This window comes from Cloeon dipterum, chromosome 4, assembly GCF_949628265.1.
Source record: "Cloeon dipterum chromosome 4, ieCloDipt1.1, whole genome shotgun sequence".
Classification (NCBI taxonomy): domain Eukaryota; kingdom Metazoa; phylum Arthropoda; class Insecta; order Ephemeroptera; family Baetidae; genus Cloeon; species Cloeon dipterum.
In genome coordinates this window covers 16,840,132-16,860,105 of record NC_088789.1, presented here as the reverse complement: position 1 = coordinate 16,860,105, position 19,974 = coordinate 16,840,132, and the positions used below count along the sequence as shown (strand labels likewise).

The following is a 19,974-nucleotide window of genomic DNA, read 5'->3' as shown; positions in this document are numbered from 1 at the left end:
GCTGTTCGAATCAGTTGCTCGCCGCGTAGACGGCCGCATTGTTTTTGCTCACTTGGCGTTTTGGCGAAAAATCGTCCCGCACCGGCTAGTCTATTGCTGTGCTAATCTATCACGTCTCGTATAATTGCTGCGCTGGGGGGACGCGAAAAGGCGACGGTTTTGCAATTTTCTTTCTTATTCTCACTGTGAGAACAAGGCCGTTGATGTGAAATTTAAAACGAGTCCCTTAAAAATTAATTAATTTGATCCTATAACGAAAGATAAAGGGTCACCTTGAGAAAAAATCAAGCATCTTTAAACAAAGGCAAACTTGAGTGTTGATCTTGGCTTTCAAAATGTTTTCACACAGGTCCAAAAATTAATCTGATGAAGATTTCTCAATTTATTAATTTAGTTTATAATATGAAGTATGATTCAAAATGCTCGAATTGCTGGTTTTGCACCTTTCCAGCAGCTTTAGGGACAAAATGTCTGACGTGTCAATAGAATACACATATCGATGCGGAGGCAAATTATTGGGACCCGGTGAGCCGCTTAGCCCACGCACGGAATGTTGCTGAGCAGTTCTAAAAACCAGATGATATACATATGTATTTACCTCAAGCATGCAAAGGAATTAATTAAAAAAAAGTAATTTTATTGCCTAATACGGTTCAGAGACAAAATAATCCGAAATTAAAAAATATTTTTTTTATATAAGAATATTTATCATCCTTCCTCATTCTCGATTGTGCCAGATTAAAAGAAAAACCTGGCGAGATGTTTGCCAGGAATGGTGCCTTTTCTCACTATGTACTTTCTATTTTTTTTTTTAATTTTTGTCAAACTGTTTTTAACATGTATGTACATTTTTCTTGGTGAGAATAAACAAGCAATAATAATAATAATAAAAATAAAATCAACGGAGCTTTCAATTTGATATTCTTGTGCTGTTTTTTTTTAACCTCGACATTTCACGTCAACCAAAAATTACAACATTTTAACAACTAAACGAAGGGGTATATTAGAGTGAGTCAAGTAGCAAAATCCTTTGAGGTCAAAAGGCAGCGACCGCTTGGCTGCAAGCAAGGAACCCCCGGACGGCGCACTTTTATTCCTTTCGCTCGGGGTGGCAGCAATGAAACTAGTTTAATTTCCAGCCATTGTCATTTGCTCCTGGGTCGCACGTGAAACGAGTGGAATTCTCATCAACTCTTTAATAGACGGCGGTCGGGCGCCATAAAAGCAGCGGAGGGCAGACCGTAAAGAACACGCACGCACACTGCCGGACACCTAAAAATGCAATTTAAGGACCCTTCCTTCCTTCCTTCGTTATTCTCAGCCAGATGAAACGAAAGTTGGCTACGCGCTGTCGCAATTAAACGCGGCTGACTGAGGGAAAACGACCGCCGTCGCACGAGACTCCATTGGCTACTCTCGGGCGTCCAACCAATCGACTCTCCCCTAAAAGCACCCTCGGCTGCTGCAGCTAGCCGTCCGGGGGCGAGCCAGACAGCCACCCCCGAAGGCGAAATATCATTTCCCTTGGAAAAATTTATGACTTCTGGAAGCTTCTTATTTCACTTATATAAGTCACAATTTAATTTAGTTATACAGAATTTATGGCGGTGCAGAAGGAGCAAAAGAGCTTAACTCTCTGCGCGCGCGACGAGTGTGTTTGCTTGCTTGCTCGTGCAGTGCCGATTTTAAAACACGCAGCAACGGGCGGAAGAGGACCTCTGCCCTTAAGGAAAACCGGCTGGGCCATTGCGCAAATATTTGTTGCGCGAGGGGCTTGCTTTTCATTTCGACCCCGAGGCGATGTTTGGGATAAAACTATTTGGAGAAGAAATGCTTAGTTAAATACAGATTTTGTTGGTTGGCAAAAAAGCACTTTAGAATCTGCACACATCCAGACAAAAAATTATGGGAGGAAATGAAATGATCACAGTTATGCGCATTTTAGACGGCAAAGAAAGCTGGAATGGAGGAATTTTTAAATGTTTTACTTGAGCAAGCCAGTGCAGTTGAAAACTGAATTTTCAAATTAATATCCAGTGATAGCAAAATTTTAATCAATGTGTCTACTAAGCAATTATTATTTTATAGAGCCAGGTTCAAAAATAAATTTGAAAGGAAAGACAAAAAACATTTTTTTCAATTCAAAATTATATTTCTGATTAACAAACAACGAAAAAAATTTTTTTTCACAGTTTCCACATTGAATTATTCCTATTCCTTAATTTTTTTTTTTTTTTTGGAAACTAATACAGCGGTGAAATTTTAAATTTGGACTCAAAAAAACGTTGTCAGGTTCCTCTTCATATTTAACTTTATATTTCCCTGCGGCCCCTTTAAAGTAGCTCATTGTAGCTTTATTCTCTCTCGCTCGGTGTGCATCACAAGTGCCGATTTTCAGCGAAATCCGCCTCTCAAATCAGTTCAAGCGTGAATTTTAAATTTGGCGCGCGCCGCCCGATACAATATAAATTTATTACGCAGAAAGAAGGGACACTCGTCTCGCATGCGACGCGCTGTCGGCTCCTTATTCATCTCTCTCGCGGGCTCTCTCTCTCTCTCTCTCTCTGCATATTGTTATTATTATCATGATTCTCATACGCTCGCTTCTTCTTCTTCTTATATCTCTTTTCAAGAGGAAAATAATAATAACGTCTTCGCTACTGCTGGTGCTGGTGCCGCTGCTGGAAAAAGGAGGAAAATGCCACTGTTATATTGCCAAGCTGCTCCACGGGCGCGTACTTTAGATATAATATTTTCTTCCTCATCGTTTCCTTGTCAACTCCACTGCCTGCCTGCTCTATCATCATAGAGAGGGTGGTATGAGGAGGGTTGCCTGCCTACCAGGCGCTGGCTCGGCTGGCTCTGCTACATGATATCTCCTTGTACACGTGCGCCCACCTCACCGTGGACCAAATATCTACTGCTCCTTCTTCTGACGACACACGGCATTCTTCTTCTTGTAAATCTGCACACTTCAAAGGAAAATAACTGCCTGAGCACGCCGCGTGGCAGAGCCAACCTCTCTCTTTTCTTGCGCCAGCGACACAAAATACGAGCCGGCGCGTCTTCGATCATTATTTGCTGAATATTGCTCGCACCGGCTGGGTGCTTGATCCTACCTTTTGCTCGCGCATATTTTTGTTCCGCTTGTGCCCTTTGTTGTGGGAGGCTCATCGACACGATGCCAGCAGCCCCCAGCCACCAAGCAAACGTGCTCCGCGTTTTCGGGGAAAAATATCGCTCCTTCAGCCTACCTCCTCCGCAGATATTGCACGGATGATTATATACGCCAAGAAAGATTTTCTTGGAATAAATCATCGGATTCCAACTTCTGAGGAAAGGCTATGATTTGTAGCAACATTTAATAAATCAAGCTCAGACTGTTGTTAACGTCTTCGTGAAGTGAGGAAATGATCGGAAATCATTTAAAAGAGCTTTTATGTCCAGGAAAGGTACATTAATAATGGTTCTGGCACGGGTATAAATATTTTGATCATTTTATTTTACGAAAACTAGGCCCTATTTGACCAAAAACTCCCAGATTTACTATATTTGTAGGTTTTACTTGAATTTCAAAGTTTGGAATTTTAGAGTTTTCAAATTGGTCTCATGGTTCATATCAATGAAAATCTTTTCTTATCTCTAGAATGAGAGTGCTTTGACCTACCCAAAATCAGTTTTAATTAGAAAATTACCGTTTTTCAACAAAATTAGCAAGCATTTATCAATTTTCGATGGGGTTGAAAAAGGGTTGATGACCTTCGACTATATAGGTGAGGATGAGATTAGTCTAATAATGTGCGACTTTCGTAAATCCAACCCTTATCGCATTTTAACATTTTAAATTCATTTTTCCTTTTTCTTTTGAAATATAACTCTCAGCAATCTCTCATAATGCAAATCTAAGAACTTGTAACCTAACTCTGAAAGGTTAAAAATAATCCAGCCAGTCGTTTGTATCAAGTTCTCTTGCGTAATAATTTTAAATAATTACATACTGCGCTGCAAAGGAATGCTATTTCAAAACATATCCTTTTGGTTTCGCAAGGGTTGTGAGAGCATTTGAAGAGAACGTTTGCTGTCACACATGCACCGACGAGAGATGAAAATATAATATTATATTCTCGACGCCCCAACAGTGCAGGCGGGGGCACTCGCAAAAAGTGTATGAATGTTTACCCTCTGATGTCCCGTCAGCTCGAATTAGAAATAAAAGGTTCTTTGAAGACGCCCGCGGCTCGGCTCGGCGATGACTGCTGATGCAGACACACAGAGTGTATTTAATTCCTCCCTTTCCGCCAGGTAAGAGCCACCATTGAAGCGCTTTATCAATTTATAATCAAGTCTGGCCTCGCGTATATGCATGTTGATAAAGGCTACTCGCTCCAGCCCATAGGGTTTGAGTAAACACACCGCGCGCACTCGTGAATACCTGCCTGCCTTTTAAATGCAGCGCAGCCCTCGGACAGAAATGCGAGTGTGTTTGCTGCTCCGGACGACGACGACGAGGAAAGAAAAGAGAGACCTGCAGCCGCCAGCACGCGTTTTAAGTGTTTTACCGAGCCGTTGCCGTCGCCACCGCCAACGCCAACGCTGCTGGGGTTTTAATCATTCAGCCGAATGGAAATGAGAGAGGAGAAAATTCTGTTTTAATCTGAATATTGCTCTGCGATAAGGTGGAACCGCTCTCGCTCTGCTGCGCTGCTATTTTGCCGGCGCGCACGCCAATCTCCCTCGAGGCTCACTCGACCGCTCGTTCATTTTCGCATTATTTTTTCCAAAGCGTGTAAGTTTTATTTTCCCTCCCTTCGCTAGCTATATAATATTTGTGTATGGAAAGGGTGCATTGCTCAAGGCTCTCATTAAAGCCGTATTTTTGTTCGAGAAATATATATATATATATATATATATATATATATATATATATATATATATATATATATATATATATATATATATATATTCCAATGCTTAATACACTGCTATGGGTTTTATTTAGTTGATATAATTATTTTAAATTAGTTTTAATAAAATTTGTAAGTAAAGTTAAATCTGTAAGTGAAAAATATAATATTTATATACCATTACTTTAATTATACTTTGAAAATTGGGCAAAAGCTTAAGTTTTGCCCAATTGTCCCGTTGTCGTTTAAATTAATTAAAATTTACATAGTTGATGTATTTATTGTATTTCACCCTAGCTAGAATAAACAAGAATATATTTAAGTTACTAAGAAACTTGACTGAAATGTTAATTTAGCAGCTAGCAATATATAGACTTCGTGATCCTTTATTTAGCAAAAATCGTTAAATTTATTACGACAGAAAATTTCTCATAATCCGCACACCGTTGGATAGATCGCGACGAGAGGAATCGAAATTAAGCAAAAAAATCACTAACAAACTATTGAGTTAGTAAATTCTGAAATTTAACTGTTCCTTGGTCCTGATTTAATTATTATCACACACTGTTGAGATAAATATTCAAACTGGTACATAAATAATAACAATCTATTAATTGTAGTAAGCAATTCTAATTCATTCAAATTGTTAAATTTCATCAAACATATTAATTTATACCATTTTGGATCTGTGAAAATTATTTATAAAAAGATGATCGACCAATCATTAATTTAATTAAAAATATTAATTACTTACGCATAGCTTTTATAGGAGCTGCTTGTTTTTTATTGTTACACAAAGAGGGTGTTTTTTTGTTTGAAAATAAAAATGGATTGTGTAATATTTAATTTGAATGGTGATGATGACTTTCCGAAGCGCAGCTAATAGGCAAGGTACTTGGAATATGAATCGAGGAATCGAACGTGAGCAATGAAGGCGAACTAATTAGTCTGATCAAAGGCCCCGAGCAGCCAAGTGAGCACTACTTGCGTCGTCCTTCTCCGCCTATTTGCAAATTGCGCCTAGAGTACACAAGTCATATAGCCCTGATGACTGGCGTCCGTGTTTCCATAAACAAATTTTTGTCAAAAGCTCTCGAAACCGCACTCTCGTTTTTATATATAGCTTTCCAAGAAATTTGTATATTCACTATTTCCGGCCGTAGGGAAAATTGCTTTTTATTTCGCAGTGGGTGGATGCGAGAGAGCGTGCAACTGCGCGGAGGGGCTTCTTGAAATTAATTGGAAATAGAGAGGGAGCAGCATTGCATGCAGGTGCACGCAGAAATTTATGTACAAACACGAAGTCGAAAAGGATATTATTACGATAATGACGGTGAAGGTTCCCCAAGTATGCTTATACAATGGGCGAATGCTCCGTTTGCGATCCGAAGACGGAGTATGCCTCCAAGTTGTATTAATATGTGTGTGAGTGGGCGATGGGGAACAAGAAGGACGAGGAAGTCGGTCCTCTCTTCTCCACAATGAAGGCAATAATGGACCATTTCATGTTTGAGTTTTTTCCGCCAGTCAATTAATTCTGCCGGGCTCTCAGTACCAAGTTTGTTGTTGAAAATTTTCAGGAAAGTTAGTTAGCTTTTATGTGTTTATATATTTTGATTGATTTTAATGCGAACAAGAAGAAATTTCACGGGTCGGAGGACAAATTTGGGCATGAGGTAAAGCAAATTCAACGAAATATACACCTGAAATCCAACCTCCAGTATCCATATCCACGTAGTATATTGTACAATTTAAAAAATATATTGTGCTTTGGATTCCTCTCGCTGAGTCCAATCGAACTAACGCTAAATTTGATGTTATAAGGTCAAAAAGGTAATAACGTTTATTTCGTTCTCATTAAAATTTTGGAAACGAACTGATGATTTTGGAATTTACAAACGTGCTTAAAAGTTGTTCCAAGGTGTATGTGAACTTGTGTGATAATTTCAGATTGGTAATTATTTCGTTTTAAATAAAACGAACTGCTTCATGACTATAGGAAAAACATTTTTTTATGTTTTGCTTGTTTTGAAAATTTTGTCAACTCTAAAATTTCGGAATCCAACAATCAGAATTGCAAAAACTCTGCACACCGTTAGACTTGTCTCGACTTCCCCTGACCGGCTGAATGGTTTAGGGAATGGGAATGCTTTACCTCCATTCCTTTCAACCCACTGGTAAAATTTTAATTCCAAAAATGTACTTCTAGATGGATGACACATTAAGCAAAAGCAATAAAAATTAGACACTATTTTTTAAGACATTTTTTCTGGAATTTTCCTAGCCTCAAAAAATAAAAAAAATTCGCCAAATAATGTTCTACTTAAGAAAAGATAAATTATTTCTGCGAATTAGTCATGTCCGACGCCAGAGGAGTGAGCTTCCGTTTGCACGGCCGGCGCTCCATTTTAATACACCCATCACATAAAGCAAGGCTTGTTGGTCCCTCGGGAGTCGTCTACTCAAAAAGATGGACGACGCTCTAACTAATAGCAAATAAGCAGCAAACTTTGAGCCTCAGTGCTCATTAGCCAGCAGCAGGCGAAATTTAACTAGCGCTGCCAACCCTTTCCAGACGCACGCATAAATAAATAAATATACACACGCAGGAGAGAGAGAGAGAGAGAGAGGGATAAACACACACCCAAGCGGACATGCACATAAATTTCACTTCAATTTGCGCACGGCTCAAACGGGGCAAAGAAACGCAAACGGGGGTGAAATTGAAAACAAAAACCAGTTCAGGAATTAGCGTCAAGCGCAGACAGGAAGCCCTCTCGTTTCGCGTCGACACTCGCGCGTTTTGACTCGCCGGCCGCCGGTCAGACCGTCTAAAGGGGTGCGAATACTCACCCCTCCGGCACAATGTCCACTAATAGTGGTCAATTTTATTGCTAAGCTCGCGTGCTGACAGCCCCCTAGTCGGGGGGTGCGACAGCGGAACTGGACTTCATTAATCTGATGAAAAGGGATGTTTAGGGTGGAAAATTAAACATTTTTTCGTTCGTGTAGCGCGGCTGCTTTCATATAAAAGCGAACGCGCGCTCGTTTTGTTCGCGAGCCGCTTCTGGTGAATGGGCCTGTTCAGCACTTGCTTATTTTTATTATGATAATGTAATTCGACTGCCGGCGCGGGGAAATGAGTTTGAATAGTGTTTTTTGTGAATGTGTGGCTGCGAGAGTGGAATGATACCGCCAACGCCGCGGCTGACGCGATGAAAACAATTCTGTAAAATGATATATGGCTTTTGTCATAATCGGTAAATTTGTTTGCCGACTCAAAACAAGCAACCTTTTATGCATATTATTAATTTTTTTCGAGCTATTAAAACAGGGGAATTTTATATATTGATTTTTATGTTGAAATTACTTTAAGATCCACAAAATGAAGAAATTTAACGTGTGCGAATGTAAAAATCGAGGAGGGAAAATTTAATTAATTTTAATCTTTAATGTGCCTGCAAAACCTCCTGTAAACCCCAGTGAGAAATGTTATGCTTCACTGACTGATCAAAATAAAATTATTGTACAATTTGACTAGTCATAAATTTTGCGAATCGTATCGCTCTACCTCCAGACACTTCTGATTGTGTATTTTGCAAGTCTATTTAACTTTAATAAATTAAACCTATTATTAATAGAATGGAATACATGAAAAAGCATTTTTTTTAAATTATGTAGTTCTATTAAAAAATACAAAAGTTCTGGTTGCGTATCGTTTCTTATTGCTGTCGAAGTGCTCCTACACGGATCATTAAATTAGCAACAGCCATCGCACATTAGGACGCGTTGGTACACCTGCGGAGAGACGGGCCACCGAGTAATTTAGCTCTAGGTTGGCGTGGCCATTACTGGGCGCAAACTTTGAAGCCTGGCGTTCTCGGCGGGCGGGCGGCAGCCATAATTCTTGAAAGGGGCTGCTGGTGCAACTCTTAGATTACGCTCCGAATAATTAATTAGCAAATGGTCAAAAGTTTTGCGCACGAGTTATAAAGTGTCCCGTCCATTTTAGTGCCGTTATTCATGTATTATTGATCAGAAAGTTGGTGGCAAAGTATTATTATTATTAGAGAACGGGCCAGGGAGTTAGCGAGCGAACGAACGGGCGAGAGAGAGAGGAAAACTGTAATGTGCGCGCGAGGGTTTGCGGGCGGGCGAGCGAGCGAGTGAGAGGGCAAGAGAGCTGCTGCTATATAATAGCTAGCTGCACTAATGGGACCTGGGTCGGCCATGTTGGCTGCCACAGCCACTCGAGTATCCACAGCAGCCAGTAATGGATGCAAAATAAGAGGCGAGAAATAGTACGGAAGCAGTGCCGGTAAATGAGAGCCCGCCGTCGCCCGACGACTAGACATGCACACGGTGTATTTCACTCGCCGCCCTCAGCACTGCCGCGCCGCCCTGATGATGTTTTGGTCGACGCTTTCCCAATCATTTGAGAGCGGAAAAGCAGCCACACCGCTGTGGCGGCAGATCTCTAAATTCATGCCTGCATTTAGTATTTAATATTCGTCGACAGAGTGATTCGGTTGTTATGAATGAATGAATTTATTATTAAACGCATATATGCGTGCGACACTAATCCTATACAATCAATTCTTACAAGTCTTCGCTGCTGTTCTTAAACAAATATTGTCATTATCTTATATTCAAATATATTTTTTTTGTAATAATTCACAGTGATTTTTTAAATTTACAAATCATTTTTTTTAAATTTCAAGAAAATCAACCCTTTTGGTATTCTATGGAAATGGCATCCCCAAGGCAGCAGAATAACACCCTTCACATGCACATCCTACGCGTATATCGAGCGGATTCCGGATGTGCGCGACTGCTTTTCCGCTCTCCGCTAATAATCAGAAAACGCTAATGGCAAAAAGCCTATACGCGCGCGCGGACGGTGCTCTCCATCCATGTTGTATCCATATTAAAACCTGGCTCGGCGTCTGCTAGCAGCTCTCTCTCTCTCTCTCTCTCTCTCTCTCTCTCTCTCTCACTCTCTCGCAGCCACATGAAAATTTCAGCAGCGTGCTGGATAATTAGTAAACGGGAAATTATCTTGGCTGCTGATATTACAAGCGATCATCACCTCGCTTGCCATTGGCTCTTTATTTATCCGCCGCGGCGCTAATCGCATCTCCGCACCCAGTGCAATAATTGGTTTTCGCCCGCGCGCCCGGCCAAATTAGCTCGGCCGCCATCGCGGTGGCAACACGCGAAAAACTATTGCAACGTCGTGCCCTTGGACCTGGCCTCCGCAGCTCACGTCCGAACACACGCTCGCAATTTCAGTCGGGCAATTGAATTTATGGCCCGGCCAGATTAATATCCGGCGCCCTGCAGAAGGAATTAAAGTTTATACACTAGCTTAGTCGCCGGAAAATAAATGTACCTTTCGCTCCGCACCCGCCCGAATAGAAGTTGCAGCTAGAGCGGGGGCCACCCCTTTCGCTTGATACTCACTGGAATTAATTTTGATCTTCTTTATGGGCGCTGGATTAAATTAAGTCTTTTTCTGTTTAAGCCACTGAAAGTGTCATATGCGGGAGAGTGCGTCCTGATTAAACATCAGAAAAGCATTTCAAAGATGATTAATTTTTGTAGTTTCATTAATTTTTATAGTAGATGCTATAATTTATAGAACAAAAATTTTGGCAATGTATTGTGACAGTGAATTGTTTATTTGAATTGATGGCAAGTTGGAAAAACGTGCAAAATTTGTGCCAAACGATACAATGTTACACTGTATAAAAGTCAAATAAAGATTATTATTATTATTAATACATATATTTAATTAACAAATGAAGAAAACACCGCAGTGAGCATTCAGGAATTGTTTTAAAAACTGTTGATAATCATGTTTAGCAAATACCAAACCAGGTAGAAATCAACTTGCTCGCGTCGATTTTGTGTTTTTTGGGTTATAAGCACAAAATTGATTACATATATCCCTTCATCCCCTTACACATATGTTTTCATCCCCTAACTGCACGATGACAAATTGGTCTATGTTAATAAATAAAAGAGGGAAGATTGAAGTAAAAGTTTTTACATAACATTTATCTCATCTTTTATTTGGTGAAATTAAAAAAAAAACTATAGGCATATACTTTGGATCCTTCTCGTCAATTTAATTTCGTCATCGATTTTTTTTAATCCTTTTCAGCACTGGAGTGGACATCAAATTAAATCATTGAAGGTAGAAAAGAAGATATATAGTGCCACTCTCAAAACACATGTCATTTGCATGCAAGAAAAGTTTTTGCCTTTTGTACAAATCGTTTCTGGTCGTCATTTGAACGAATGCGGCCAACTGCTGCGATTGCGGCTTCGGCGAGGCTGCAGGAGGGCTCGACTGGAATGAAGTTGTCGCGTAAAACAAAAGTTTCCTGCTGCTGCGCCGCTTCTGTATGTGGTGACGATGGGGTCAACCTAGCTATCTGCCGGCGAGCAAGGGTGTGAAGATTGCAAGCTCGCAACCCCTTTCGCCAGTGAGAGAGAGAGAGAGAAGAGAGAGAGAGAGAGAGAGAGAGAGGCAGAAGGGATGTCCGTTCCGGAGCCATGTTCGGAGGAAGTCATATACCATGATAAGGGGAGGAAAATGGTGGGTGGGTGGGTTGGTTGGGTGGGTGGATGGCGAGGCCAAGGGCTAGTGGAAGAGAGGCGAGGTAGCGGCGGCACAGAGGACGACCACGAAAAGTTTATGTCAGTGCCATGATAATGACGGTAGCCACACTGCTGACAGTGAGAGAGCGAGCAAAATAAAGAGCAGGCAGACGAGGGCGAAAGTTCTCTCTGCCATAATTACGCTAATTAAAGCTGCGTCGCTGTCAAAAATGAATGCCATTCTCGAGTGCTGAATGCGAGTGGCTCACATTTGTCTCGTTTCAATTGCAAAGGTTTTTGTCAGTTTCAAAACTGTTAGGGCGCTGAAAATTGTTGCTTAACTTTGCCTATGAAAGGGGAGCAGCAAAAAAATTATAAAAAAATTACTGCGGCCTGGATTTATATCCTCTGGATAGACGGTTAAAATGAAAAATGGAAGAGGAAAATTGCATCGTAAATAATATAAACAGTCTCTGAATTCGTTCCTCAAGCTTCATCAGCAGATCTTCACCTGAAATCCAAAATGAAGACAACACCATAATCAAAGACAGAAACAAATCAAAGGATGGAACAATCTTGTTAAATTCCCTGCAACACAACTTCCTCTTTTAAAGAGGAAAATTCTGCTTCATTACAAAAAAAATCTATATAGGATATTTTTGTAATTTAAAAAAATGCCTGTCAGAAAGGATTATGTGGCAAATTTACAAATTAAACCATCAGAGAAGTCAATTTTGAATTAAATCTGAAATACAACACGCACAGGATGTAGTGAAAAAGCTGAATTATAATTTTCTTCCATGTGTTCTCAGATCCGGCAACGAGGCGAACAGAGGTGCAGAGCGGATAGCCTATCTTATCTACACTGTGCGTTGGCGAAACAAAACGGAGATGCCCGCTCGAGTTTCTCAAAGGGCAAGGCGCGTGTAATTCCGCTGGCATTCCTTGGCGAGAGGTAATATTTTAGATCTCGGCCCCATTGGATGGAATTTCAATCTGACCCCTAGCCCTTGCCTTCTGCGTGCCGCTCGCAAATAACACACCTCAATCCTTTGAACTCACGCCAGCAAGAGAGGCATACAAACAAAAGTTCTTTCCCCAAAGCAGATTTTTGAACTCCTCTTCAGCCATGTTTGCAGACGAGCATTTTGTTTCGAGTTCCAGCATTCTTGGAATGCTTTGAAGTCAGGTCCAAAAAGCACTTCTTACTTGTTTGATAACACCAGAGAGTTAAATAGTCTCGTAATTTAGAAATAAATTTTTAAAAACGTTACCCTCATTTCTCAATTTTGAGTAATAAAACAATGGATTAGAAGAAATTGATTTCCTTTGATTTAAAAACAAGTATGAAATCCAGATGTTTCTTAATATATTATTTTTGAGGCAAAATGGACACCTTGTGCGCGCAGCCGTAAGATTACATTTTAAATAGATTGAAAACGGTCACATAAGTGGCACAGATAACAGCTATGACTATACCTATATATACCTTCAAATATTTTTTTCATGATTCAAATTGATTTACAAACGCAAAATTGGTAGAAAGAGGATCTCCCCTTAAAAAAACTGTCTTTAATTTTCAAGTCAATCGACATTTTATGCATAAAAATTTTCTTAGAAGCCTAAGAAATTATGTAAAATTTCTACCTCTTAACAAGAATACTGAAACTTCAGTTATGGTCAGTTTTGAAACGGTTTTAGAACTTTTTTTTAGTTAAATACGAACGGCTTGAAATTGCTTAATTCATTCTCTTTGATTATGTTCCTGACAATTGGAAGCTTAGCAAACAACAGTTGATCGTCGATCTGCATTTCACACTGAGCCCTATCCAAAACCTTTCACGCCCCTCTCTTTCAGAGGCTTTTTCCAAGCTCGCCATATTGAAACGAGCTCTCTCGCGTTTCGTACGTACGATGCGTGAAACGAGCTGCTGCGTTGGTGCTATTTCTAGTGTGAAATGTATTGTGCAAAACTAATCCCGCAACAAAGCAGCAGCGTGCGCGAGCTCGAGCAACGTCTACCTGTCTTGAAACGCGCGCATTTCACCAGGAATTCCATATTCAAAACATTTGCTCTCTCCGTCTTGCTCGCTCGTGCGCGCGTGTATGTGTGTGCTTGGCGAAAACGCTACTCTTAATACCAACTCGAGCGGAACAAAGCTCCTCGAGACGTTTTGCAACATAATAAAATTTTTATTTATTCCCAAACTCGCCTCGAGCGAAACAATATTAATGCTCACGCACTGTTGTGTGTGTGTGTGTTTTCGCCGGGACCTGGCGGGCGACGGCGTCGTCGTTACCATGGCAGTTAAACCTTCCGATATATTTGCACACCACAATTGATATCGCCACGAGACATTTATTTTCAGCACTTTCTTCTCTCTCTCTCTCTCACGTGCTCACTCTTCCAGTACTTGCTGCGTATTTATTTTAAAGCCCAGCCTTCGTCGTCGTTGTTCATATTTCCCTTCGACTCTCTGCTGTGTTTCTCCTTTGTCTTTTGCCAGACGTGCGAAAACTCCTTGCCTGTTTATTTCCCATCCAGAATAACTGTATTTCAACGCTTGGAGAAGCTTTGGAGCCAGCTTTTAATGTGCTGATTAAGGGCAATATTCGCGTCGGGGCCATTTTGCGCGCAGAATCCATTTGCTGGATGAAAAATGAAAAAATCGCACTGCTAGAGCGCGGAGGCGGCACATCAGAGGCCTCCACACACGCATGCACAAGAGCGGCAACCCTCAACACACACACACGCATGATAGATGGGAAGACGGAAATAATAAAAAGGGCAGAAAAAGAAAAAGAGAGGATGATGAACGCTTGCTCCTTGGCTCCCGCCCGCCGCCGCCTCCGTTGATATTAAAGTGAAAAAATACTCGGAGCGAATTTTAATATATATTTTTCCGGCTGCAATATCTGCTACCTCTCTTCTATCTCATCACTCTTCCTTTCTCTTTTGTCAAGCTCTCGCATATTGGTGGTGATGTATGTGAGCAGGTTTCTTTCTTTTCAATCCGCACCGAGCTATTATGTGCTCTCGCATCGCATCAGCTCCATGTGAACAACAACCGGCGTCCACGACCTCGCGCATTCAAGAGAATTGGAACGTTTGAAAAAGAGCTTATAGCGATCTCCTTTGATTCATGGTAGTTTCTGTGGCTGAAAATTTCCAATTCGATTCAAGGAGTTCATATAATACAAAATACGCAGTGACCATTTTTTAAAAACTGATTTATAAAAGTGCAGTTTCCGTCAAATTTTTGCAAAATTTGCATAGTAAAAATATTTGATGAGAAAATCGATCGATGGGGCATATTTTTTGGAGTTCACGGAAAAGAAATCCAACATTTTTTAGTCAATAAAACTTAACGCTTTGAATTTGCCCCATGACAGGCGTGAATTGTGTGAAAACTTCAATGTTTTTTTCCTAAGAAATATATACCACTTTAAACCCCGAAAAAGCACATTCTAATTTTGTGTGTCCGATCCAAATCACGGGTTCTATCAATGAGTATTGCAAAACCTTAACACTGTTAGACTCGTCCTTACCACCTCCACCCCAAATTGCTATAATATATTTCCCCTCGAAAAATTAAAAGCTTTTACAACACTGGGATTTCGTATTTTTTGCATTTAATTTAAAATAAACTTTTAATGATGCAATAAGGTATGGGGGCAGTGTGAGATTTTTAGATAATTTAAAATTTTAGTAGTAAGGAAGAATGCTTTTACATATTTGTTACTATAACTTTAGCAGGGGATTGAAAGGGGGCTTTCTCGAGCTTTTAATGTAATAAATAAATCTAAAAGGCCAGATAATTGAAAATAAATTCCGTACAAATTAACCTTAAAAATCTGTTTTTTTGAGCTAACCTTTTCTGACTCATCTGACTCATGAATTAGTGAGCACTTAAGAAGCTGAAACTGATCGAGTTATTAAATTTTTTTTAAAACAATGAGAGTGGAAGTCTCTTGTTATTCCTTTCCCAGCGCACAATATCTTTCAAATAGTATATAGGAGTGCTCTGAAAACAAAATAAATAAATTGTGTTTTCTGTATGGAAATAAACATGCTTGATCAGATGAAAAAATTTTAATGGCCACCTTTTAAATTGTTCCGAGAAAAGGCGGATATTCAACCCTCTTCCTCTCATTTTAATTGAAACAATCGCCGACAGTCTTAAGCTATTAGCAGAAAAAAGCATGACGCGTTGCAATAAATCAAAGCCAGCCGCTGTACCGCTTTCATTAATTCTCGTCAATTTTCTCGCCATGGCTGCGTAAAACAAGACAAAAGGATGGCGGAGGGACGCGGGACAAAGCAAAGATCATCAGCGCCGCCGTCGCCGAATCGCGCTATTCCGCAATGAATAATTGCCCGCGAGCAGTGCACGCATGCTGAGAAGAAGAAGAAGAAGAAGCATGCAGTGTGTCACACACGCAGAAACGGAAGAGAGAATTAAGGGACAGCAGCAGCAGGAGCTTTGGAACGCACGTCGGATTTTGGCAAAACACGCGCGCGCGCATGTGATGCATGACTCGCGACACAATGCCCGTCCGACGTCGAGTGATCTTATTACCATCAATTAATTAATTCCCCCTTCAGTGCGATGGCACCGAGTGACAGCCGATGTCTTAAACAGCCACCGAGCGGATCTTGTCTAATAGGCGTCACGCCATTATACGTGTTATTAAGGCGCATTCGCTCTCCCGAAGTGCTCCAGCCAGCTGATTTGAAAGCACTCGCTTATATAATATACATCTCAAGAGTTGAGTGATGAAATTTTATGATTAATTTAGTCAAATTTTCTATGCTTAAATTGTGAAATATTAGCACAAAATAAGAGTAAATTGATTATTTATAAGATATTGTTAAATGAAATTTTCTTAATTATATATTTCATGGAACCAATTATCCCATCGTAATAATTTTATTTTTTTGACAAAATGTTTATACATTTTTTACAATTTTTACAGAAAGTATATGTGATTTCTGTTTTTCCACTAACGAGCGTCATGAAGACTCGTTTCATGCTGGCTGAGGATATTTTCCTATTTAAATAAATGCAAAATGCAATCAAATTGGCTGTCCGTGGAGTGGCAGTTAATTAGGTGAAGTTTTCAAGAGGCTCATTCACCCGTGTACAAAAGGTTTTTCGAACAAAAAGTGCGCAAGTGGGATGCGTTGGGGAGAGAGCAGAAATGTTTTTTAAGCATTAGGACTAATTAGTTGGTTTCTGCGCAAAGGCAAAAGAGAGAAAGAGGCAAAGAGAGACGACGAGTGAGTGAGCGAGAGAGAGAGAGAGAGAGAGAGAGCGCGGTGGGCGCGCAGGACGAGCTCGCACAGAGAGAGCAGAATTCATCAGCTCCAGCTAACTATGAACTAAACACGCGCTCTCAGCCAGCTTTTTTCTATGCAGGTTTTTTTTTCATTGTGCCGCGCGCGTGAGTCCCTCACTCGACTGGCTAAATGAAAAGCGCGGCGGCTGCAACTCGCGTTTTTCTTCCTTTTGTGATCAAAAGTACAGCGAGAGCATAAATGTAAATTAATTTCTGGCAAAAGTTGCTGCCATTCATAATTGCAAACCAGTGCTTTTCTGGATAATGCATCCACTGAGATTGGTACTTCACATGTTTCAAAATCACAAACTTTTTTGCTGAGCACTAGTTGTTTATATGGTAAATGGATGAATGGAAGTGGAAAAGAGCAAAAAAAATAATGTACAATAATATATCCATTGCATAGCTGCAACGGCTGTGAGATTATTTCTGTAAAAATCATTTTAAATTGATAAAATATAAATACCATGATCACATATGTGTAACTGCACAAATGCGACAAATTTCAATGGTTTTCAACAAGTTTAATTGTAAAGCAAATAATAAATTTTCTGCGCAATGGAGTTTATAGCGTGATTTTATCACCCTGAAACTACTGAAATAAAGTATCATAGGACGTCGTGAATATCCGTCATACGGTATTCAGTTTTCGCACATGCGATTATTCTTGAAACCCGAGATTTAGTTGTCACCACTACTTATTTTTTATTATTCCGCCCTTCGAAAAAAAAACGTTTTCACTAAATCTTTTTATCACTAGATTAAGATTTACAACAACTGCACACCGTTTGACTCTTCATAATCTCCCCTAAAGGTTAGCTGAAGCAGTCAGAGGGTGGAAATCCCCCTTTTCATCCCTATGAAGGTTAACTCCAAAAGTGCAAAAAAATTATTAAATTTTTCGTTTTTAAGGTAAAAAAGGGGGTTGAAGCGTTGGTACTACAAATTACTTTGACTATCTAGGGGAGGAAGAGACTTAGTCTTTTACAATTAGTTTCATCAAGATCCTCATTCACCTCTGCCATCACTGTACTTTATGGACCTAGGCTCAAAAATATATTTTTATCGATTTGTTGGAGATGCATTAAATTAAAGTCTGGTGCGCCCATATTATCCGTTCACGGTGTTATTGGGACCCGGGTTTCAGCATTCGTACTCTAGTACAGTGCGCGCCCCCTTCCCGGTTCTCGGACAGGGATAAAAAGAAAAAAATCATTTTTAATTAATAAATATATAGCCACTACAGGTTCTGGTTTGCAATCAAGAAAGAAATTAAAATAAGCGCAATTGATCTGGAAAAGCTGACAATTAGTGCACCCTCCCCATGCACACTCGTGGCGAAAGCGACGTTTTAAATGCATATACGCAGATCTAAAAGTTTCAAGAGTGGTGCTGAATCAAGAATGCGTGAAAAAACTAGGCAGCCCCTCGACAATTTCATTAATTTGCTGGCCTCGCTGCTGCTGCAGTGGTGGTGACTCGAATGTATGTGTGTCTCCTTGAAACTCTGTGCCGAGTTAGAATATGTATAAATGCGTACACAGTTATTCGCTCTTCGCTTCACACACAGCGCAGAGTTGAATGCGAAAACGGCCTTTAATTAGTCGGTACATACATGAGTAATGAGCAGGTCCGTGGCGCATGCATTTCAAGGCGCCTGCCAGAGAATCCACCCGCCACTGCTTCAGTGTATTCATTCATTTTGCGCGGTTTCGTGCATAAAACCAGCAACCCCCATGCGCGCGTGGTTTTTATTCTGCCCTCTCGGCAGGAGCGAGCGAGAGAGAGAGAGGGATGCTCATCCCTATTTATAAAACCTGCTCGTGCTCATCGCCGTAAACAGCAGCGCCGCTTCATTTTAATTGTTAATTAACTGTAATTAGGACGTAATAATTCACACTCGCACGAATTTGAATCGCATGAATTTGACGGGCGACTGGTGTCGTCGACGCTGTCAGCCGCGAGACACCCCAGACTCGAGACCATATAGCCACTCGCCTCCTCCAAAATTAAACTCTGAATTCCATTTGAGTAAATATATATATATATATGTGTACATTTGGCAAGGGAAGATATTTATTTGTGCTTGAACGACTGGAAACATTTAATCTCCTAGAGAATTGAAAATTTATTGTAAAAATGGTTTATCTGAGACAAATAGCGCGTGCGGAATATAAAGAAAAATAGCAATTATATTTCTCTTATTTTTACTGGCAACTTGGAACAAATTTGGTTCGATACAGGTGGAAAAGGAATAGATTATTTACAAATGTAGGCCATGTTCCTACTGGAGTGAAGGCAAATTTTAAACAAATCAAATGAAAAAATGCGACTGCGCTGTATGTGTGTTTTATTGTCAGAAAATTTAAAATTATCCAATGTAGGTATAACGTATAATATATGCGGAGTGGTTAAAAGAGCATTAACACTACTGGGAGGAAATTAGGAAAAGAAATGATTTTTACAAAATATTTGTGTTTTTTAATCTGGGGAATGAAATTCAGCTGTTATGTAATTATAATTACATATTCAATTAATTTATGATTTTAAATTGTTTCAGACTTGGGAATTCCACATCGACCGCCAACATCGAAACGTGACAGCAACATTGAGAAAATTTATATGTATTTGTATAATGAGAAGCTATAAATAAATTATGCGTTCAAGTATTATTAGCAAGCATATAATGATTTCATTGTGTGCAAAAGTTACAAAATTATCTGCTATTTAACATCATTGGTCGCAGATAAAATATTGTTGTTATTATCTGATAATTTCATTGATGTAATAAAAGGCATGATTGTGTGCTGACAACAATATCAGACCTCTTGGTCTTCAATAAAATATTATTATATTTTGAGTTTATTTTATTTATCAAGTGTCCCAGATTTTTCTCTCATATTCTTCAGCAATGAGACCTCAGGTCCTATACTATCAAGCATATAATCACCCAAATGATTTCTTTTAATTATCATTTTCGTTAAATTGTTAATAATTTAGAAAGTTAAATTATGAATTCATTATAACTAAGATAACAGCACCATTGAAACTCAAGAGCTTATGAAAAAGATATATCGAATGATAATAATGAGCTCTTCAATTTTACAGTAAAAATAATTTCAAA

The 19,974-nt window shown here is 39.7% G+C and overlaps 1 long non-coding RNA gene across 1 annotated transcript in view; it reads left to right on the top strand.

Annotated features, from left to right (window-relative positions):
- Window positions 1–19,583, top strand: part of LOC135944102 (uncharacterized) — a 64,542-nt gene extending 44,959 nt beyond the window's left edge. Inside the window, exons 4-5 of the long non-coding RNA XR_010575278.1 lie at window positions 12,323–12,465; window positions 19,411–19,583. This is a non-coding gene — a long non-coding RNA (uncharacterized LOC135944102). The remainder of the gene's footprint in view (window positions 1–12,322; window positions 12,466–19,410) is intronic.
- The last annotated feature ends 391 nt before the right edge of the window (window positions 19,584–19,974 follow it).